At 45.1% G+C, this 18,917-nt stretch overlaps 1 non-coding gene across 1 annotated transcript; it reads right to left on the reverse strand.

The window, feature by feature from the left end:
* Window positions 1-8,397: 8,397 nt before the first annotated feature.
* trnat-agu (transfer RNA threonine (anticodon AGU)) lies at window positions 8,398-8,471 on the reverse strand. Its single transcript has one exon. It is a non-coding gene; the product is annotated as a tRNA-Thr (tRNA).
* Window positions 8,472-18,917: the final 10,446 nt, after the last annotated feature.

Genomic DNA, 18,917 nt, shown 5'->3' on the forward strand with positions numbered 1-18,917 from the left:
CACCATTCTTCTCCCACCTCTCTACACTAGGGGCAATTTACAATGGCCAATTTACCTATCAATCTGCAAGTCTTTGGCTGTGGGAGGAAACCGGAGCACCCGGCGGAAACCCACGCGGTCACAGAGAGAACTCAAATAATGAACTGATTGCCTCATTAGTTCTGTTAATAATACAATGATTTAATAGACAAAGATTTGAAACATTCCTGCCCATAAATCTTGATAACAGAGAGTGTGTGGATCTCCTGGCTCAGAATGTTTAATGGATACAGTCCTCATATCCGACAAGGAACCCCTGAACATCCACAGTAAAGACAGTGTGGATGAGGAAATGTAAGAGCCGGGAGCTGAAACTCAGGGACGGCCGAGCTCTCCTGTCATTGAGCTTGTGTGCCTGCTCTGCTCGCCGCACTTCCGGCTCTACTTTGTTTCCAATGAAAAGATGAAAAGGGCCGTTCGGTTTTCCTCTCACTGACAGCGTGTTTCACTCGGGTTAATATAACCCGGGACTTTTGCTGCTGAAATGAATTCTGCAAGGTCCCAGCAAACACACCAGCTCCCTCCTTTCTCCCCTCTTTCTATTGGATTGTTTTACCAGGAGGGGCTCAATAATAACAAACCCCCTGCAGGAAATGACCACAAATTGAGCATGTAAATGGGGCAAGTGGGCAGCTTTCTGGGTTCTCGGTTCTCCCTACCCCGCCCCTCCCTCCCTCCAGTCCAAGCCCCTCTTCACTTTCTTTGGGACTTTGATGAGGGTGAAATGGGGAAAGTTCCCATTGATGTTTGAATGCTGAATTGCTGCAGGGATCTGCGCAGGCGCGATGCAGCACCGCCCCCAGTGAGACGTCACAATGAGGAGTGGAGCGCATGCGCAGCCTTTCCCCAACCCAGTCTGTGTAGTCATTCACTCAATCAGGGGAAGATGGTTTAAATCAGCTGCGAATGGAGACTTCCCGGGCCTGGGGGAAGGGAACAAACAGCATCTGCTTCCAGCAGCCACTGCTTTGGAACCTGAATGGATGTGGTTATTCTTGGACACAAAGAAAAGTGCAGCGAGCTTTTTCCAACACACTAAAATAAAAGCAAAATACTGCGGATGCTGGAAATCTGAAACAAAAACAAGAAATGCTGGAATCACTCAGCAGGTCTGGCAGCATCTGTGGAAAGAGAAGCAGAGTTAACGTTTCGAACATTCCGAAGAAGGGTCACTGACCCGAAACGTTAACTCTGCTTCTCTTTCCACAGATGCTGCCAGACCTGCTGAGTGATTCCAGCATTTCTTGTTTTTGTTTCGTGCCAACACACAGTCGGTACAGGATCACTCCCAAAGCACAGAGATACTGCCAGCTCATCAGTTCCACTGGAACAAACAAAAGAAGTAGTCAGACACTGATCCCAAAGTCAAGAGACACATTTTCATTCAGTCAAACAACAGCAGGAGAGACAGAAGTTGATTCCATTTCACTCCAATTCAGTACAGCTGATAGGTTGATACATCAATCGCAGTCCAAAAACAAACACGCTGTCAGATCTAAATAAACTCTGTCACCATGGCCACATTTAAAAAATAAAACTTGAAATTGAACAGACAAAATTTACCTGATTGAAAGGTACAGAATGAATGCAAGGAGGCTTCAAGGGGATTTGGACAGGGTAAGTGAATGGGCAAGAACATGGCAGACGGAATATAATGTGAATAAGTGTGAAGTTCTCCACTTTGGTAGAATAAACAGAAAGACAGAGTATTTCTTAAATGGTGAGAGGTTGGAAAGTGTTGATGTCCAAAGGGACCTGGGTGTCCTTGTTCATGAGACACTAAAAGCTAGTGTGCAGGTGCAGAAAACAATTAATAATGCAAATGGTATGTTGTCTTCATTGAAAGGGGATTTGAGTACATGGTTAAACATGTATTGCTTCAATTGTATAAAGTCTAGATGAGACCGCACCTGGAATATTCTGTACAATTTTGGTTTCCTTATCTAAGGAAGGATAGACGTGTCATGGAGAGAGTGCAACGGAGATTCACCAGACTAATCCCCTGGGATGGTGGGATTGTCTTATGATGAGAGACTGCAGAAACTGGGCCGAAATTCTCTGGAGTTTCGAAGAATGAAAGGTGATCTCATTGAAACAGACAAAATTCTTACAGGGTGTGACAGGGTAGATATGGATAGGATGTTTCCTTTGTCTGGTGAGTCTAGAACAAGGAGACACAGTCTCAGAATAAGGATAGGCTATTTGAGACTGAGATGAGCAGGAATTTCTTTACTCAGTGGGTGGGAACTCTGTGGAATTCTTTATCCCAGAGGGCTGTGGAGCCTCAATCATTGAACATATTCAAGACAGAAATCGATAGATTTCTAAATACTAACGGGATCAAGGGATATGGAGATCGCAGGGAAAAATGGCGTAGAGGTAGATGATCAGTCACGATCTGTTTGAATGGCGGAGCAGGCTCGATGGGCTGAATGGCCTAATGCCCCTATTTCCTATGATCCCATGAATCCCAATAATGTACATCAGACGTTAGACCAAGTCATGCATTACATACCAGTTCAAAAATCCCACACAGATTAAGACTGAAAGATACAGTATCAATTCCATTACTACAAAATGAAGGACTTGGAGCTTGCAGACCAGCCCATGTATAAGATTGAAAGTTATATTTTCATTCACAATCGTTTTCACAGAGCTAAATATTAAATAACAATCCACAACTTGTACAGGACTACCAAATAAAACCTACAACTGTAAAATACAGTTAATCCATATTTTAAATTAAACACAAGGCAAACAAATATTGATACATCAAGAGAGCGGGAAACAGTGAGAGCAGAATGGAGCATAAAGAGCCCAGGAGAGGGAGCAAGAGTTCACTCAGAGTGCAGGGAACAGCGAGAGCAGATGCAAAAAAAGGCAAAGGAAAACACAATTAATGGGAGAACACTGAATGGTGTAGAGGAAGTGAGGGACGTTGGAGTGAATGTCCACAGATCCCTGAAGGTAGCAGGACAGGTCAATAAGGTGGTTCAGCAGGTATATGGAATCCTTTCCTTTATTAGCTGAGGTACAGAATATAAGGGTGATCTGGGTGTCCATGTCAATAAGTCACTGAAAGCTGACATGTAGGTGCAGCAAGCAATTAAGAAGGCTAATAGTATGTTAGCCTTTATCGCAAGAGGATTTGAGTACAGGAATAGTGAATTCTTGCTTCAATTGTAAAGAACCTTGGTGAGACCGCACTTGGAGTACTGTGTGCAGTTTTGGTCCCCTGACCTTAGGAAGGATATTATTGCCACAGAGGGAGTGCAACAAAGGTTCATCAGACTTGTTCCTGGGATGGTGGGACTGTCCTATGAAGAGAGATTGGGGAAACGGGCTGTATTCTCTAGAGTTTCAAAGAATGAGAGGTGATCCCATTGAAACCCACAAAATACTTAAAGGACAGTCAGGGTAGATGCAGCTGAGATGTTTCTCCTGGTTGGGGAGTCGAGAACCAGGGGACGCAATTTCAAAATAATGGGGAAACCACTTAGAACAAAGAACAAAGAAAATTACAGCACAGGAACAGGCCCTTCGCCCCTCCAAGCCTGCGCTGATCCAGATCCTCTATCTAAACCTGTCGCCTATTTGCTAAGAGTCTGTATCTCTTTGCTTCCTGCCCATTCATGTATCTGTCTAGATACATCTTAAAAGACGCGATCGTGTCCACGTCTACCAACGTGTTCCAGGCACCCACCACCCTCTGTGTAAAGAACCTTCCACGCATATCCCCCCTAAACTTTTCCCCTCTCACTTTGAACTCGTGACCCCTCGTAATTGAATCCCCCACTCTGGGAAAAAGCCTCTTGCTATCCACCCTGTCTATACCTCTCATGATTTTGTACACCTCAATCAGGTCCCCCCTCAACCTCCGCCTTTCTAATGAAAATAATCCTAATCTACTCAACCTCTCTTCATAGCTAGCGCCCTCCATACCAGGCAACATTCTGGTGAACCTCCTCTGCACCCTCTCCAAAGCATCTACATCCTTTTGGTAATGTGGCGACCAGAACTGCACGCAGTATTCCAAATGTGGCCGAACCAAAGTCTTATACAACTGTAACATGACCTGCCAACTCTTGTACTCAATACCCCGTCCGATGAAGGAAAGCATGCCGTATGCCTTCTTGACCACTCCATTGACCTGCGTTGCCACCTTCAGGGAACAATGGACCTGAACACCCAAATCTCTCTGTACATCAATTTTCCCCAGGACTTTTCCATTTATTGTATAGTTCACTCTTGAATTGGATCCTACAAAATGCACCACCTCGCATTTGCCCGGATTGAACTCCATCTGCCATTTCTCTGCCCAACTCTCCAACCTATCCATATTCTGCTGTATCCTCTGACAGTCCCCTTCACTATCTGCTACTCCACCAATCTTAGTGTCGTCTGCAAACTTGCTAATCAGACCACCTATACTTTCCTCCAAATCATTTATGTATATCACAAACAACAGTGGTCCCAGCACGGGTCCCTGTGGAACACCACTGGTCACACGTCTCCATTTTGAGAAACTCCCTTCCACTGCTACTCTCTGTCTCCTGTTGCCCAGCCAGTTCTTTATCCATCTAGCTAGTACACCCTGGACCCCATGCGACTTCAATTTCTCCATCAACCTACCATGGGGAACCTTATCAAACGCCTTACTGAAGTCCATGTACATGACAGCTACAGCCCTTCCCTCATCAATCAATTTTGTCACTTCCTCAAAGAATTCTATTAAGTTGGTAAGACATGACCTTCCCTGCACAAAACCATGTTGCCTATCACTGATAAGCCCATTTTCTTCCAAATGGGAATAGATCCTATCCCTAAGTATCTTCTCCAGAAGCTTCCCTACCACTGACGTCAGGCTCACCGGTCTATAATTACCTGGATTATCCCTGCTACCCTTCTTAAACAAGGGAACAACATTAGCAATTCTCCAGTCCTCCGGGACCTCACCCGTGTTTAAGGATGCTGCAAAGATATCTGTTAAGGCCCCAGCTATTTCCTCTCTCGCTTCCCTCAGTAACCTGGGATAGATCCCATCCGGACCTGGGGACTTGTCCACCTTAATGCCTTTTGGAATACCCAACACTTCCTCCCTCCTTATGCCGACTTGACGTAGAGTAATCAAACATCTATCCCTAACCTCAACATCTGTCATGTCCCTCTCCTCGGTGAATACCGATGCAAAGTACTCATTTAGAATCTCACCCATTTTCTCTGACTCCACGCATAATTTTTCTCCTTTGTCCTTGAGTGGGCCAATCCTTTCTCTAGTTACCCTCTTGCTCCTTATATATGAATAAAAGGCTTTGGAATTTTCCTTAACCTTGTTTGCTAAAGATATTTCATGACCCCTTTTAGCCCTCTTAATTCCTCGTTTCAGATTGGTCCTACATTCCCAATATTCTTCCAAAGCTTCGTCTTTCTTCAGCTGCCTCGACCTTATTTATGCTTCCTTTTTCCTCTTAGCTAGTTTCACAATTTCACCTGTCATCCATGGTTCCCATATCTTGCCATTTCTATCCCTCATTTTCACAGGAACATGTCTCTCTTGCACGCTAAATCAACCTCTCTTTAAAAGCCTCCCACATATCAAATGTGGATTTATCTTCAAACAGCTGCTCCCACTCTACATTCCCCAGCTCCTGCCGAATGTTGGTATCGTTGGCCTTCCCCCAATTTAGCACTCTTCCTTTAGGACCACTCTCATCTTTGTCCATGAGTATTCTAAGACTTACGGAATTGTGATCACTATTCCCAAAGTAGTCCCCTACTGAAACTTCAACCACCTGGCCGGGCTCATTCCCCAACACCAGGTCCAGTCTGGCCCCTTCCCGAGTTGGACTATTTACATACTGCTCTGGAAAACCTTCCTGGATGCTCCTTACAAATTCTGCTCCATCTAGACCTCTAACACTAAGTGAATCCCAGTCAATGTTGGGAAAATTAAAATCTCCTATCACCACCACCCTGTTGCTCCTACATCTTTCCATAATCTGTTCACATATTTGTACCTCTATCTCATGCTTGCTGTTGGGAGGCCTGCAGTACAGCCCCAACATTGTTACCGCACCCTTCCTATTTCTGAGTTCTGCCCATATTGCCTCACTGCTCGAGTCCTCCATAGTGCCCTCCTTCAGCACAGCTGTGATATCCTCTTTGACCAGTAATGCAACTCCTCCACCCCTTTTACCTCCCTCTCTATCCCGCCTGAAGCATCGATATCCTGGGATATTTAGTTGCCAATCGTGCCCTTCCCTCAACCAAGTCTCAGTAATAGCAATAACATCATACTCCCAGGTCCTAATCTAAGCCCTAAGTTCATCTGCCTCACCTACTACGCTTCTTGCATTAAAACAAATGCACCTCAGACCACCAGTCCCTCTGCGTTCATCATCTGCTCCCTGCCTACTCTTCCCCTTAGTCACGCTGACTTCATTATCTGGTTCCTTACAGGCTTTAGTTACTACCTCCTTACTGTCCACTGACCTCCTCATTTGGTTCCCATCCCCCTGCCACATTAGTTTAAACCCTCCCCAACAGCGTTAGCAAAAGCACCCCCAAGGACACATGGGACAGAGATGAGGAGAAATGTTGTTACTCAGAAGGTTGTGAATCTTTGGAATTCTTTACCCCAGAGGGCTGTGGAAGCTCAGTCATTGAGTATGTTTAAAGCAGAGATTGACAGATTTCTAAATACAAATGGTGTAAGGGAATATGAGGAAAGGGTGGGGAAAAGGGCATTGAAGTGGATGATCAACCATGATCATATTGAATGGTGGGGCAGGCTCGATGGGCTGAATGGCCGACTCCTGCTCCTATGTTCCGATGTTCCTAACTCCACATGATCGGCGAGGCACAGCTTCAGGCCGACTTGTCGGGTGGTGTAAACAGATATCACTGCTTCTGATCTTCACCAGGACAGAGTGAGATGTAACATTGTTCATCAAACAGACTGTGAGAGAATACAACAGAGTAAAAGACTGTGGAATAACAAATAGATTTGATTGGAATGTTGAATTTTGATTGGAATGGATAAAACAGCAGATTAAATTGGGATTCTCATCATTATATTGATCTGGGACAGAAAAACGAAACTGATGGAAAGAAGGGAAGAAGGAAGAAAAGAAAGGATGGAACTGTTCAGTTTTTTTGAGTTTTTTCACCCACCCATCAAAGCTGGATTAAAAAGAAGATGCAAATAACAAAGAATTTCACCAAAAAGAGAGATTAAATGCTGCCGAAACCTTGGATCGAAGGATGCCCCAATAGATCACCTGTTTAACTGTCTCCTCACTGGGGGATTTCAATCAGTGAGTGATATTATTCTCTACCGTTTTTTTTTGTTAAATGAACCCAGAACTGTCACTTGGAATTAATATCTGTGTCTCGACTCCTGAATAATAAAATTGTGAGTTTCTCGATATTTTCTGGACTCATTTCCAGCTGAAAGAACTAAGAACTCTTTTCTAATTTACACAATACTATATACACACTCATCAAGCCTCCGAAACTGACATCCTTGGTGCTGCTCTCTCCTCCCAAACCTCATCTCATGTGACTGTTACATCATCACTCTGACAGTGGGAGGGGTTGATCCCACTGTTTCCAGCATTAACCCTTTACATCCTTGTAATACACTGTCTGTCCAAAAATGGGTGGAGGGAACTTGTTTCATTTATTGAAACACCAACAGCTGCCAGTTGAAAATCAACTCAAACCCATCAGAGAGAGAGAGAGAGAGACTGTCAGAGAACTTCCTGCATCCAGTCCTGACCCTGTTACACTCCGCAACTGCTCACCCAGACCCCACTGAACACTGTTCCCGAGACACTTCAAATACTGTTTACAAAAGGCAGAAAAGGTCAAAGTTAATCACAGCTGTATTGAATAGAACAAAGTTTAATATCTTCTCACCATCTCTCGGTAACCACATGAGACACAGGTTTTCTTATTCGCTTCCTTTGATTTTTCTTGTTCCTGACTGACAAATATTCCAAACCTCGGCTCAACCCTCTCGCTTGCGACATGTCCCAGTCACGGTTGAAAGCAACACATAACGACAGAAACACTCTGAAACATACAACACGGTCACACTTTCCTTCAGTGAGATGAATGTCGAGCTTTTTTCCAGGTTGAATGCATCTGTGAACAAACTTCTTTGAAAGAAGTTGCCTTTGAAATATCAGCACTGAATTTCTGTACAAGGAGGAACAGCCATTCCAAACTCAGATCCTTCACAATGGCTGTTTTCTCCTGTGACTGAAATTCATTATGAAATTTGAATTCGAAGTCAAAATTCACAAGACATGGATAAAATTATTGATTTGGAAACTTCTAAAGCACACTGTAATAAGGCTCTGCTGGGAGTTGAACCCAGGATCTCCTGTTTACTAGACAGGTGCTGTAACCAACTAAGCTACAGAGCCAAATTGAAAGTGCTTGTGCAGTTGAAATCAGAGAAGGGCACTATTTATTCTAAAAAAAAAACAACAAATGCTGGAACCACTTCGCAGGTCTGGCAGCATCTGTGGAAAGAGAAGCAGAGTTAACGTTTTGGGTCAGTGACCCTTCTTCGGAACTTCCGAAGAAGGGTCATTGACCCGAAACGTTAACTCTGCTTCTCTTTCCACAGATGCTGCCAGACCTGCTGAGTGGTTCCAGCATTTATTGTTTTTATTTCAGATTTCCAGCATCCGCAGTATTTTGCTACTATTTATTCTCATCCCATTTCTCCACTGGTCAAAGCATATTTTAACTTTTCCCACTTACTGATACAGTCAATCATATTCTCTATTTTTCCCAGAACTGAGAATGAATGTTTTGGAAGAAAATACATAATTCAATTTTTTGCAAAAGGTTACAGAACACAACATGTGAGTAATATTCCCCATTGCTTTCTCAGTACTGATGGATTGTGAAGCGGGAGTCAGCCAGAAGTCCCACTGAGCCGCAGTGACTCTGAGCTGACAATGAAATGAGATAAAGTTCAATCTTTCACAGTGAGATGCTGCAGAGAGATAAGATTCCCGAATCAAAGTGAGACTTTCTCATACTGTTGTTGAATTTCATTGCAAACACTCCTTGTACTCTCTGCTAGTGAAGCCTAAAAAAATGGAGAAACAGAATGGCACTCAAACTCACAACCCTGAGATGAAAAGTCTCATGTTCGACTGACTGAACTATCACTTCTACTCGGTCTCTTATTGTATGGATGCAATGTATGCTCCGATGCTGGGGCAGCTTTCAAATCCTGCCATGGATCCACATGTCAGACTGAGTTACATGTTGCAGACTCAAGCAAAGGAAATCTGCTCACTTCCAAAACTATCAGCGAGTTGAAGCTGATTACGATCAACATCATCAGAGGTCAGAACTACCTGGTGAAAGAAAATACCCTGAAGAAGGATCCACAATTATTCAAACGCATCGGCAAAGTGAAAAACAAAAAATCGATGAGTTAATCCAAGACAAACAACAGAAACACAGAAGAATTCCATTCCATACCAGAACCCAGTCCTGTAGTTTTTGGATCCAGCTCTCAGTTACTGCTTCACCTTCATACACACACTTGGCAATCTGTACATTTAGTTCATTTCAATTTTGTCAACAGGCTCTTTGAATCCAGTTCTCTGGTCCTCAAATAGGCTCCGTGTGAAAGTCAACTCCGCTTTTTGTAAGGCTGCAACCAATCAATGACCTTCAACTGAAAACACAAATGAAGTAGAGGTCATGCAGGATTTGAAAACAGGACCTTTCACATGCTATCCAATCACACACCCAAAGTGAAAAACATACCCCCAGACCAACAAGCCATTTGCAAAAAGTATTATTTTTAGCTCTCTTTAGAACTGTGCCATTAAGTATATATTGCCTCTCCCTGTTCCTTCTGCTCAAGTGCATCACCTCACACAAGTCATATTAAATTCCATCTGCCACCTGTCTGCCCATTCTGCCTATCACTGTCCTGTTGCAGGAAGGACATTTCATCCTCACTGTTTACCACTCTTCCAGGTTTGGTGCTTTCGGTATACTTTGAGATTCTACTCTATATTCCAAGATCCTAGTCATTTACATATCGCAGGAAAAGCAGTGGTTCTCGCAGTGACCATTGGAGAACACCCACTGTCGACTATCCTCCAGTCTGCCAAAGAACCATTTACTACGACTCTTTATTTTCTGTCCTTCAGGCAATTTTCTATCCAATTGGACAGAGAGTCTCCTATTCCATGAACCTCAATTTTGTTCACCGCCCTTTTATGTGGTACCTTCTCATCCATTCTTAATCCATCCATCCATCCTGTCTTAAAATCCATCATCCTTCTGTTTGTTCATCAAAAAATGCAGTTAGTCAAGCATGAACTCCCATTTATTAATCCATGCTCACTCTCCTCAATTAACTCAAATCTCTCCAAGTGACTATTGCTTTTTTCCCCTAATTATTGTTCCTAAAACCTTACTCACCACTGCTGTTAATCTAACTGGCCTGTAGTTACCTGGATTGTCCTTACACCCTTTGTTGAAATAGGAAGTCACATTTGCCACTGTTCAATCCTCTGGCACCTCCACAGTGCTTGTTGGGAGGGTGTTCCTGGTTTTTGACCCTGCAACAGTGAAGGAATGGCGGTACAGTGCCAAGTCAAGATGGTGTGTGACTTGGAGGGGAACTTGAAGGTGGTGATGTTCCCATGCGTCTGCTGCCTTTATCCTTCTTGGTGGTAGTGTTTGTGGGTTGGAAGGTGCTGTTGAAGGAGGCTTGGTAAGTTGCTGCAGTACGTATTGTAAATGTTACACACTGTTGCCACTCTGCACTGGTGCTAGAGGGAATGAATGTTTAAGGTGGTGGATGGGGTGCCAATCAAGTGGGCTGCTTTGACCTGATGGTGTCAATCACTTGAGTGTTGTTGGAGCTGCACTCATCCAGGCATGAGTATTCCATCAAATTCCTGACTTGTGCCTTGTAGATGGTGGGCAGGCTTTGGTGAGTCAAGAGTTGAGTTAGTTGCCGCAGAGTTCCCAGCCTCTGGCCCGCTCTTGTAGTTGTAGCTGTAGTTGTAATTGTAATAGGCAACCGTCCGTCTCGGAAGGCGATGGGCTACACCCAGGGTGTACGTCACTTCTGTATTAAACATCATTTGTTGTGGCTGTGGAGGACGACTCGCGTGTGACAATCCCTTCCGCAGCTGGTACAGATGAATATCATTGGCCTGAGGTCGACTGATAATTTTTCCTTCCTCTGGGCTCTCTTTCCCTCCAAATGGTCATTTCTTTTGTCCTCTGCTTTTCCCATGGTCTTCCTGAATGCCTTTCTCCAGGAATTCCAGTCAGCAGGAAGGACTTCCCATGCATCGACTCCAATCCCAGTCAGCTTGAGATCTCTCTTGCAGATGTCCATGTATCACAGACGTGGGTGACCTGTTGGTCTCGTGCTGATAGCAAGCTCACCAAAGAGCGTGTCTTTGGCAAGGCGACCGTCATCCATTCAGCACACATGACCCAGTCAACAGAGTCACCGCTGACTCAAGAGGGCAAACATGCTGCAGATCCCTGCACGCTGGTGTACTTCCGCATTCGGCTCTCTGTCCTGCCAGGAGATGCCCAATATCCATCTGAGGCAGCGGAGGTGGAAGCTGTTCAGATGCTTTTCTTGAATTGCATAAGTTGTTGATGCTTCTCTATTGTAAAGGAGGGTGCTGAGAACACAAGCCTGGTACACGCAGAGCTTTATATTTTCGATCAGTTTGCTGTCGGTTCATACTCGTCTTCTCAACTTTGACATGACAGCTGCAGCATTGGAAATCCTGGTGCTGATTTCAGTATCAAGGGACAGATTGCTGGTGATTGTTGATCCAAGGTATGTGAAGCTGTTGACAACCTCCAAAGTGAGGTTGTCGATGTTGATGGAAGGTGGAATCTCCACGTCCAGACCCATAACTTTGATCTTCCTGATGCTGATCACCAGTCCAAATTCCTTGCAGGCCAGGGAGAAGCGATCTACAAGCTGCTGCAAGTGAACTTCATTATGGGATGTTAGCACAGCGTCATCAGCAAAGAGCAACTCACAGACTAGGAATTTACCCACTTTGGTCATGGCGCGCAGTCTTGCCAAGTTGAACAGCTTGTCGTCAGCTCTGGTATGCAGGTGGACACCCCCATCTGAGTCACTGAAACTGTAAAATAGCAGCATGGAGAAGAATATGCCAATTGTAAAGGATGTGAGCTGTGAGGAGGTTACAAGGAGGTTTCCAGGGGTCTTGGAGAGGCTAAGTGAATGGGAAAGAACATGACAGATGGAAAATAATGTGAATAAATGTGAAGTTATCCACTTTGGGAGAATAAACAGAAAGATAGAATATTTCTTAAATGGTGAGAACTTAAGAACTGTTAATGTCCAAAGGGACCTGGGTGTCCTTGTTCATGAGACACTAAAAGCTCACATGCAGGTGCAGCGATCAATTCGGAAGGCAAATGGTATGTTGGCCTTCACACAAAGGGTCTTGAGAACAGGAGTAAAGATGTCTTGCTGCAATTGTATAGAGCCTTGGTGAGACCGCGCTGGAGCATTGTGTCCAGTTTTGGCTTCCTTATCTAAGGAAGGATATACTTGCCATAGAGGGAGTGCAGCAGAGGGTCACCAGATGAATCCCTGGGATAGTGGGATTGTCCAATGAAGAAACTGGGCCTGTATTCCTTAAAGTTTCGAAGAGTGAGAGGTGATCTCATTGAAACTTGCAATATTCTTACAGGGTATGACAGTGTGGATGTAGACAGGATGTTTGCGCTGGTTGGTGAATCCAAAACCAGGAGACATAGTCTCATAATAAGGGATAGGCCATTTAAAACTGAGATGGGTGGAATTTCTTCATTCATAGGGTGGTGAATCTTTGGAATTCTCTACCCCAGGGGTCTGTGGAAGTTCAATCATTGAGCATGTTCAGGACAGAAATTGATAGAAATCTTGATACTCATGACATCAAGGGATATGGGGAGAGCGCGGGAAAGCAGTGTTGAGGTAGATGATCAGCCATGATCATTGAATGACAGAGCAGGCTGGACGGGCTGAATGGACTCCTCCTATGTTCCGAAGAGAGTTGGCACCAGGACGCAACCTGCTTTATCCCACTGCTGATCGTGAAAGCGTCTGATGTTGCTCTATTGTAACTCACGGAACTGTGCATGTTTTCGTAGAAAGAAGCGATGAGGTCCAAGAGTTCAGGAGGGCAGCCTAGTTTCCATAGCAGTTTGAAGAGTCTTTCTTTGCTGACAAGATCCAAGGCCTTGGTGATGTCTATAAAGACAATGTAGAGTGGTCTGTACTGTTCACAGTACTTCTCCTGTAACTGCCGACGTGAGACAATCATGTCGACTGTCAATCTGCCAGCTCTGAAGCTGCACTGAGACTCAGGATAGATGTGTGATGTCAGGGTCTGCAATCCGGTCAGAGAAATGCGAGCAAAGACCTTCCCCACAATACTTAGCATGCAGATGCCTCGGTAATTTCTGCAGTCACTGCGATTCCCCCTTATTTTTGTACAAGGTGACAATACTTGCATCACGTATGTTTTGAGGTGCAGATCTTTCCTTCCAACAGAGACACAGAAGTTAATGGAGATGCTGCAGCAGAGCTGCTTTTCCACTTTAGATGATTCCAGGTGGAATACCATCATTTCCCGGGGCTTTACCACTGGCAAGATGGTCAATGGCCTTGTTGAGCTCTATTATGGTGGGGTCACTGTCCAGCTCCTCCATGACAGGGAAGTCTGGAATGGCGCTGAGAACTACTTCAATGACAATGTTCTCCGTTATGTAGAGTTCAAGGTAATGCTCCACTCACCTTTCCATCTGCTTGTTAGGTTCAGTGATGGTCACCCCTGTCTTTGTCTTCAAAGGTGCTGATTTAGTTACTGCTGCTCTCATTGCTTTCTTAATTCCTTCATACATCCCTCTAGCATCCCCAGATTCAGCAGCAGATTGTATGCTGCCGCAGAGGTTTAACCAGTATTGATTGGTGCAGTGCCGAGCAGTTTTTTTAAATTTCCAAAATATACTTTATTCATAAAAAATCTGTAAAAAATACATGACCGAACAGTTTCAAACAGCACCAAGTCAAAAAATGCAAACAGCGCAAAGGAGATCAGTTTCCTTCAATACAATCATGAGTTGCCTCACAACCCTTCCATTTCATTTGTCATTCCATATACATTTTTACATTTTACAGCAAATGAAAATTTTCCCAATACAGTTCGAGTGGTTTCCCATGGATCCAGCTCCTCAGTTCAGCTTGGTGGGGGGACCTTACACAGTTGTCTTTCCTCATTGAGCCTTTGCTGCGGCTTCCCCAAGCTTTCAGTGCAGCAGCTTTTTCGGGAGCAGCGTGTGAGCGAGTGAGCAGCTGGGAAAGTCAGTTTGAAAGTACATTTAATTTCCTTTTGTTTTTCGGCGGTGGCCGGGGGCTGCTGGGTAAGTAAAACACTGTATATTTGGGCGGTTTCTGAACCCGAGACACCACACTTGTAGTGTCTCCCACCCGCCCTCCTCCTCTAACCAAAAAAAAAAAAGGACTCGGTGGGGTGTTTATAAGGTAAAGCTTTTTCGATTTCTCTGGTTTTATTGTGATTGGTAAAAACTTTTCGTTCCTTTTTCATTTAACTAAGTTTAAACTTAAGATTAAAAATGGCAGGAGATCTCAGACCCGTATCATGCTCCTCTTGCTCAATGTGGGAGCTCAGGGACATGGCTGATGACCCTGACTCCTTCACGTGCAGGAGGTGTGTCCAGCTGCAGCTCTTGTTGGACCGCATGGCTCTCGAGCTGCGGATGGACTCACTTTGGAGCATGCGCGATGCTGAGGAGGTCGTGGAGAGCACGTTTAGTGAATTGGTCACACCGCAGATTAGGATTGCTGAGGGAGAAAGGGAATGGGTGACCAAAAGGCAGAGAAAGAGCAGGAAAGCAGCGCAGGAGTCCCCTGCGGTCATCTCCCTCCAAAACAAGTATACCGTTTTGGATACTGTTGAGGGAGATGGCTCACCAGGGGAAGGCAGCAGTAGCCAGGTCCATGGCACCGTGGCTGGCTCTGCTGCTCAGAAGGGCGGGAAAAAGAGTGGAAGGGCTATAGTCGTAGGGGATTCGATTGTAAGGGGAGTAGACAGGCGGTTCTGTGGTCGAAAACGAGGCTCCCGAATGGTATGTTGCCTCCCAGGTGCACGGGTCAGGGATGTCTCAGATCGGCTGCAGAACATTCTAAAGGGGGAGGGTGAACAGCCAGTTGTCATTGTGCACATAGGCACTAATGATATAGGTAAAAAACGGGATGAGGTCCTACAAGCAGAGTTTAGGGAGTTAGGAGCCAAGTTAAAAAGTAGGACCTCAGAGGTAGTAATCTCAGGATTACTACCAGTGCCACGTGATAGTCAGAGTAAAAATGAAAGAATAGTCAGGATGAATGCGTGGCTTGAGAGATGGTGCAGGAAGGAGGGGTTCAGATTTTTGGGACATTGGGGCCGGTTCTGGGGGAGGTGGGACTATTACAAATTGGACGCTCTACACCTGGGCCGGACTGGAACCAATGTCCTTGGAGGTGCTTTTGCTAACGCTGTTGGGGAGGGTTTAAACTAATGTGGCAGGGGGATGGGAACCAATTGAGGTCAGTTGACAGTGAGGAGGTAGTAAAAAAAGCCTGTAAGAAACTAGATAATGAAGTCAGTGTGACTAAGGGGAAGAGCAGGCAGGGAGCAGATGATGAATATAAAGGGACTGGTGGTCTGAGGTGCATTTGCTTTAATGCAAGAAGTGTAGTTGGTAAGGCAGATGAACTTAGGGCTTGGATTAGTACCTGGGAGTATGATGTTATTGCTATTACTGAGACTTGGTTGAGGGAAGGGCATGATTGGCAACTAAATATCCCAGGATATCGATGCTTCAGGCGGGATAGAGAGGGAGGTAAAAGGGGTGGAGGAGTTGCATTACTGGTCAAAGAGGATATCACAGCTGTGCTGAAGGAGGGCACTATGGAGGACTCGAGCAGTGAGGCAATATGGACAGAACTCAGAAATAGGAAGGGTGTGGTAACAATGTTGGGGCTGTACTACAGGCCTCCCAACAGCGAGCGTGAGATAGAGGTGCAAATATGTAAACAGATTATGGAAAGATGCAGGAGCAACAGGGTGGTGGTGATAGGAGATTTTAATTTTCCCAACATTGACTGGGATTCGCTTAATGTTAGAGGTCCAGATGGAGCAGAATTTGTAAGGAGCATCCAGGAGGGTTTTCTAGAGCAGTATGTAAATAGTCCAACTCGGGAAGGGGCCATACTGGACCTGGTGTTGGGGAATGAGCCCGGCCAGGTTGTCGAAGTTTCAGTAGGGGACTGCTTTGGGAATAGTGATCACAATTCCGTAAGCTTTAAAATACTCATGGACAAAGACGAGAGTGGTCCTAAAGGAAGAGTGCTAAATTGGGGGAAGGCCAATAATCCCAAAATTCGGCAGGAGCTGGGAAATGTAGATTGGGAGCAGCTGTTTGAAGGTCAATCCACATGTGATATGTGGGAGGCTTTTAAAGAGAGGTTGATTAGCGTGCAGGAGAGACATGTTCTGGTGAAAATGAGGGATAGAAATGGCAAGATTAGGGAACCATGGATGACAGGTGAAATTGTGAGACTAGCTAAGAGGAAAAAGGAAGCATACATAAGGTCTAGGCGGCTGATGAAAGACGAAGCTTTGAAAGAATATCGGGAATGTAGGACCAATCTGAACGAGGAATTAAGAGGGCTAAAAGGGGTCATGAAATATCTTTAGCAAACAGGGTTAAGGAAAATCCCAAAGCCTTTTATTCATATATAAGGAGAAAGAGGGTATCTAGAGAAAGGATTGGCCCACTAAAGGACAAAGGAGGAATGTTATGCTTGGACTCAGAGAAAATGGGTGAGATTCTAAACGAGTACTTTGCATCGGTATTCACCGAGGAGAGGGACATGACGGATGTTGAGGTTAGGAACAGATGTTTGATTACTCTAGGTCAAGTCGGCATAAGGAGGGAGGAAGTGTTGGGTATTCTAAAGGGCATTAAGGTGGACAAGTCCCCAGGTCCGGATGGGATCTATCCCAGGTTACTGAGGGAAGCGAGAGAGGAAATAGCTGGGGCCTTAACAGATATCTTTGCAGCATCCTTAAACACGGGTGAGGTCCCGGAGGACTGGAGAATTGCTAATGTTGTCCCCTTGTTTAAGAAGGGTAGCAGGGATAACCCTGGTAATTATAGACCGGTGAGCCTGACGTCAGTGGTAGGGAAGCTGCTGGAGAAGATACTGAGGGACAGGATCTATTCCCATTTGGAAGAAAATGGGCTCATCAGTGATAGGCAACATGGTTTTGTGCAGGGAAGGTCATGTCTTACCAACTTAATAGAATTCTTTGAGGAAGTGACAAAGTTGATTGATGACGGAAGGGCTGTCGATGTCATATACATGGACTTCAGTAAGGCGTTTGATAAGGTTCCCCATGGCAGGCTGATGGAGAAAGTGAAGGCGCTTGGGGTCCAAGGTGTACTAGCTAGATGGATAAAGAACTGGCTGGACAACAGGAGACAGAGAGTAGCAGTAGAGGGGAGTTTCTCAAAATGGAGACGTGTGACCAGTGGTGTTCCACAGGGATCCGTGCTGGGACCACTGTTGTTTGTGATATACATAAATGATTTGGAGGAAAGTATAGGTGGACTGATTAGCAAATTTGCAGACGACACTAAGATTGGTGGAGTAGCAGATAGTGAAGGGGACTGTCAGAGAATGCAGCAGAATATAGATAGATTGGAGAGTTGGGCAGAGAAATGGCAGATGGAGTTCAATCAGGGCAAATGCGAGGTGATGCATTTTGGAAGATCCAATTCAAGAGTGAACTATACAGTAAATGGAAAAGTCCTGGGGAAAATTGATGTCCAGAGAGATTTGGGTGTTCAGGTCCACTGTTCCCTGAAGGTGGCAACGCAGGTAAATAGAGTGGTCAAGAAGGCATACGGCATGCTTTCCTTCATCGGACGGGGCATTGAGTACAAGAGTTGGCAGGTCATGTTACAGTTGTATAGGACTTTGGTTCGGCCACATTTGGAATACTGCGTACAGTTCTGGTCGCCACATTATCAAAAGGATGTGGATGCTTTGGAGAGGGTGCAGAGGAGGTTCACCAGGATGTTGCCTGGTTTGGAGGGCGCTAGCTATGAAGAGAGGTTGAGTAGATTAGGATTATTTTCATTAGAAAGACGGAGGTTGAGGGGGGACCTGATTGAGGTGTACAAAATCATGAGAGGTATAGACAGGGTGGATAGCAAGAAGCTTTTTCCCAGAGTGGGGGTTTCAATTACTAGAGGACACGAGTTCAAAGTGAAAGGGGAAAAGTTTAGGAGGGATATGCGTGGAAAGTTCTTTACGCAGAGGGTGGTGGGCACCTGGAACGCATTGCCAGCGGAGGTGGTAGATGCGGGCACGATGGAGTCTTTTTAGATGTATCTGGACAGATACATGAATGGGCAGGAAGAAAAGAGATTCAGAAGCTTAGAAAATAGGCGACATGTTTAGAGAGAGGATCTGGATCGGCGCAGGCTTGGAGGGCCGAAGGGCCTGTTCCTGTGCTGTAATTATCTTTGTTCTTTGTTCTTTGTTCTTTCGTGCGTCCCTCAGCACGTAGTCCTGGACCTCGGAATGTGCCAGTCTGCAACATTCGATCGTGGACAACTCTTTGCTCTGGAAGACCAGCAAGTTTCGGGCAGACTAAAGGACGTCTTTCACTGAATTGATAGTGTTCCAGCAGCAGTTGATGTTTGTCTCAGTGTGCGTCCCTGGGAACAGCCGTAGAGCACAGACTCCTGAGTTACCGAGCTGC

The sequence above is a fragment of the Heterodontus francisci genome, unplaced genomic scaffold, assembly GCF_036365525.1.
Source record: "Heterodontus francisci isolate sHetFra1 unplaced genomic scaffold, sHetFra1.hap1 HAP1_SCAFFOLD_43, whole genome shotgun sequence".
In the NCBI taxonomy this organism is placed as follows: Eukaryota; Metazoa; Chordata; class Chondrichthyes; order Heterodontiformes; family Heterodontidae; genus Heterodontus; species Heterodontus francisci.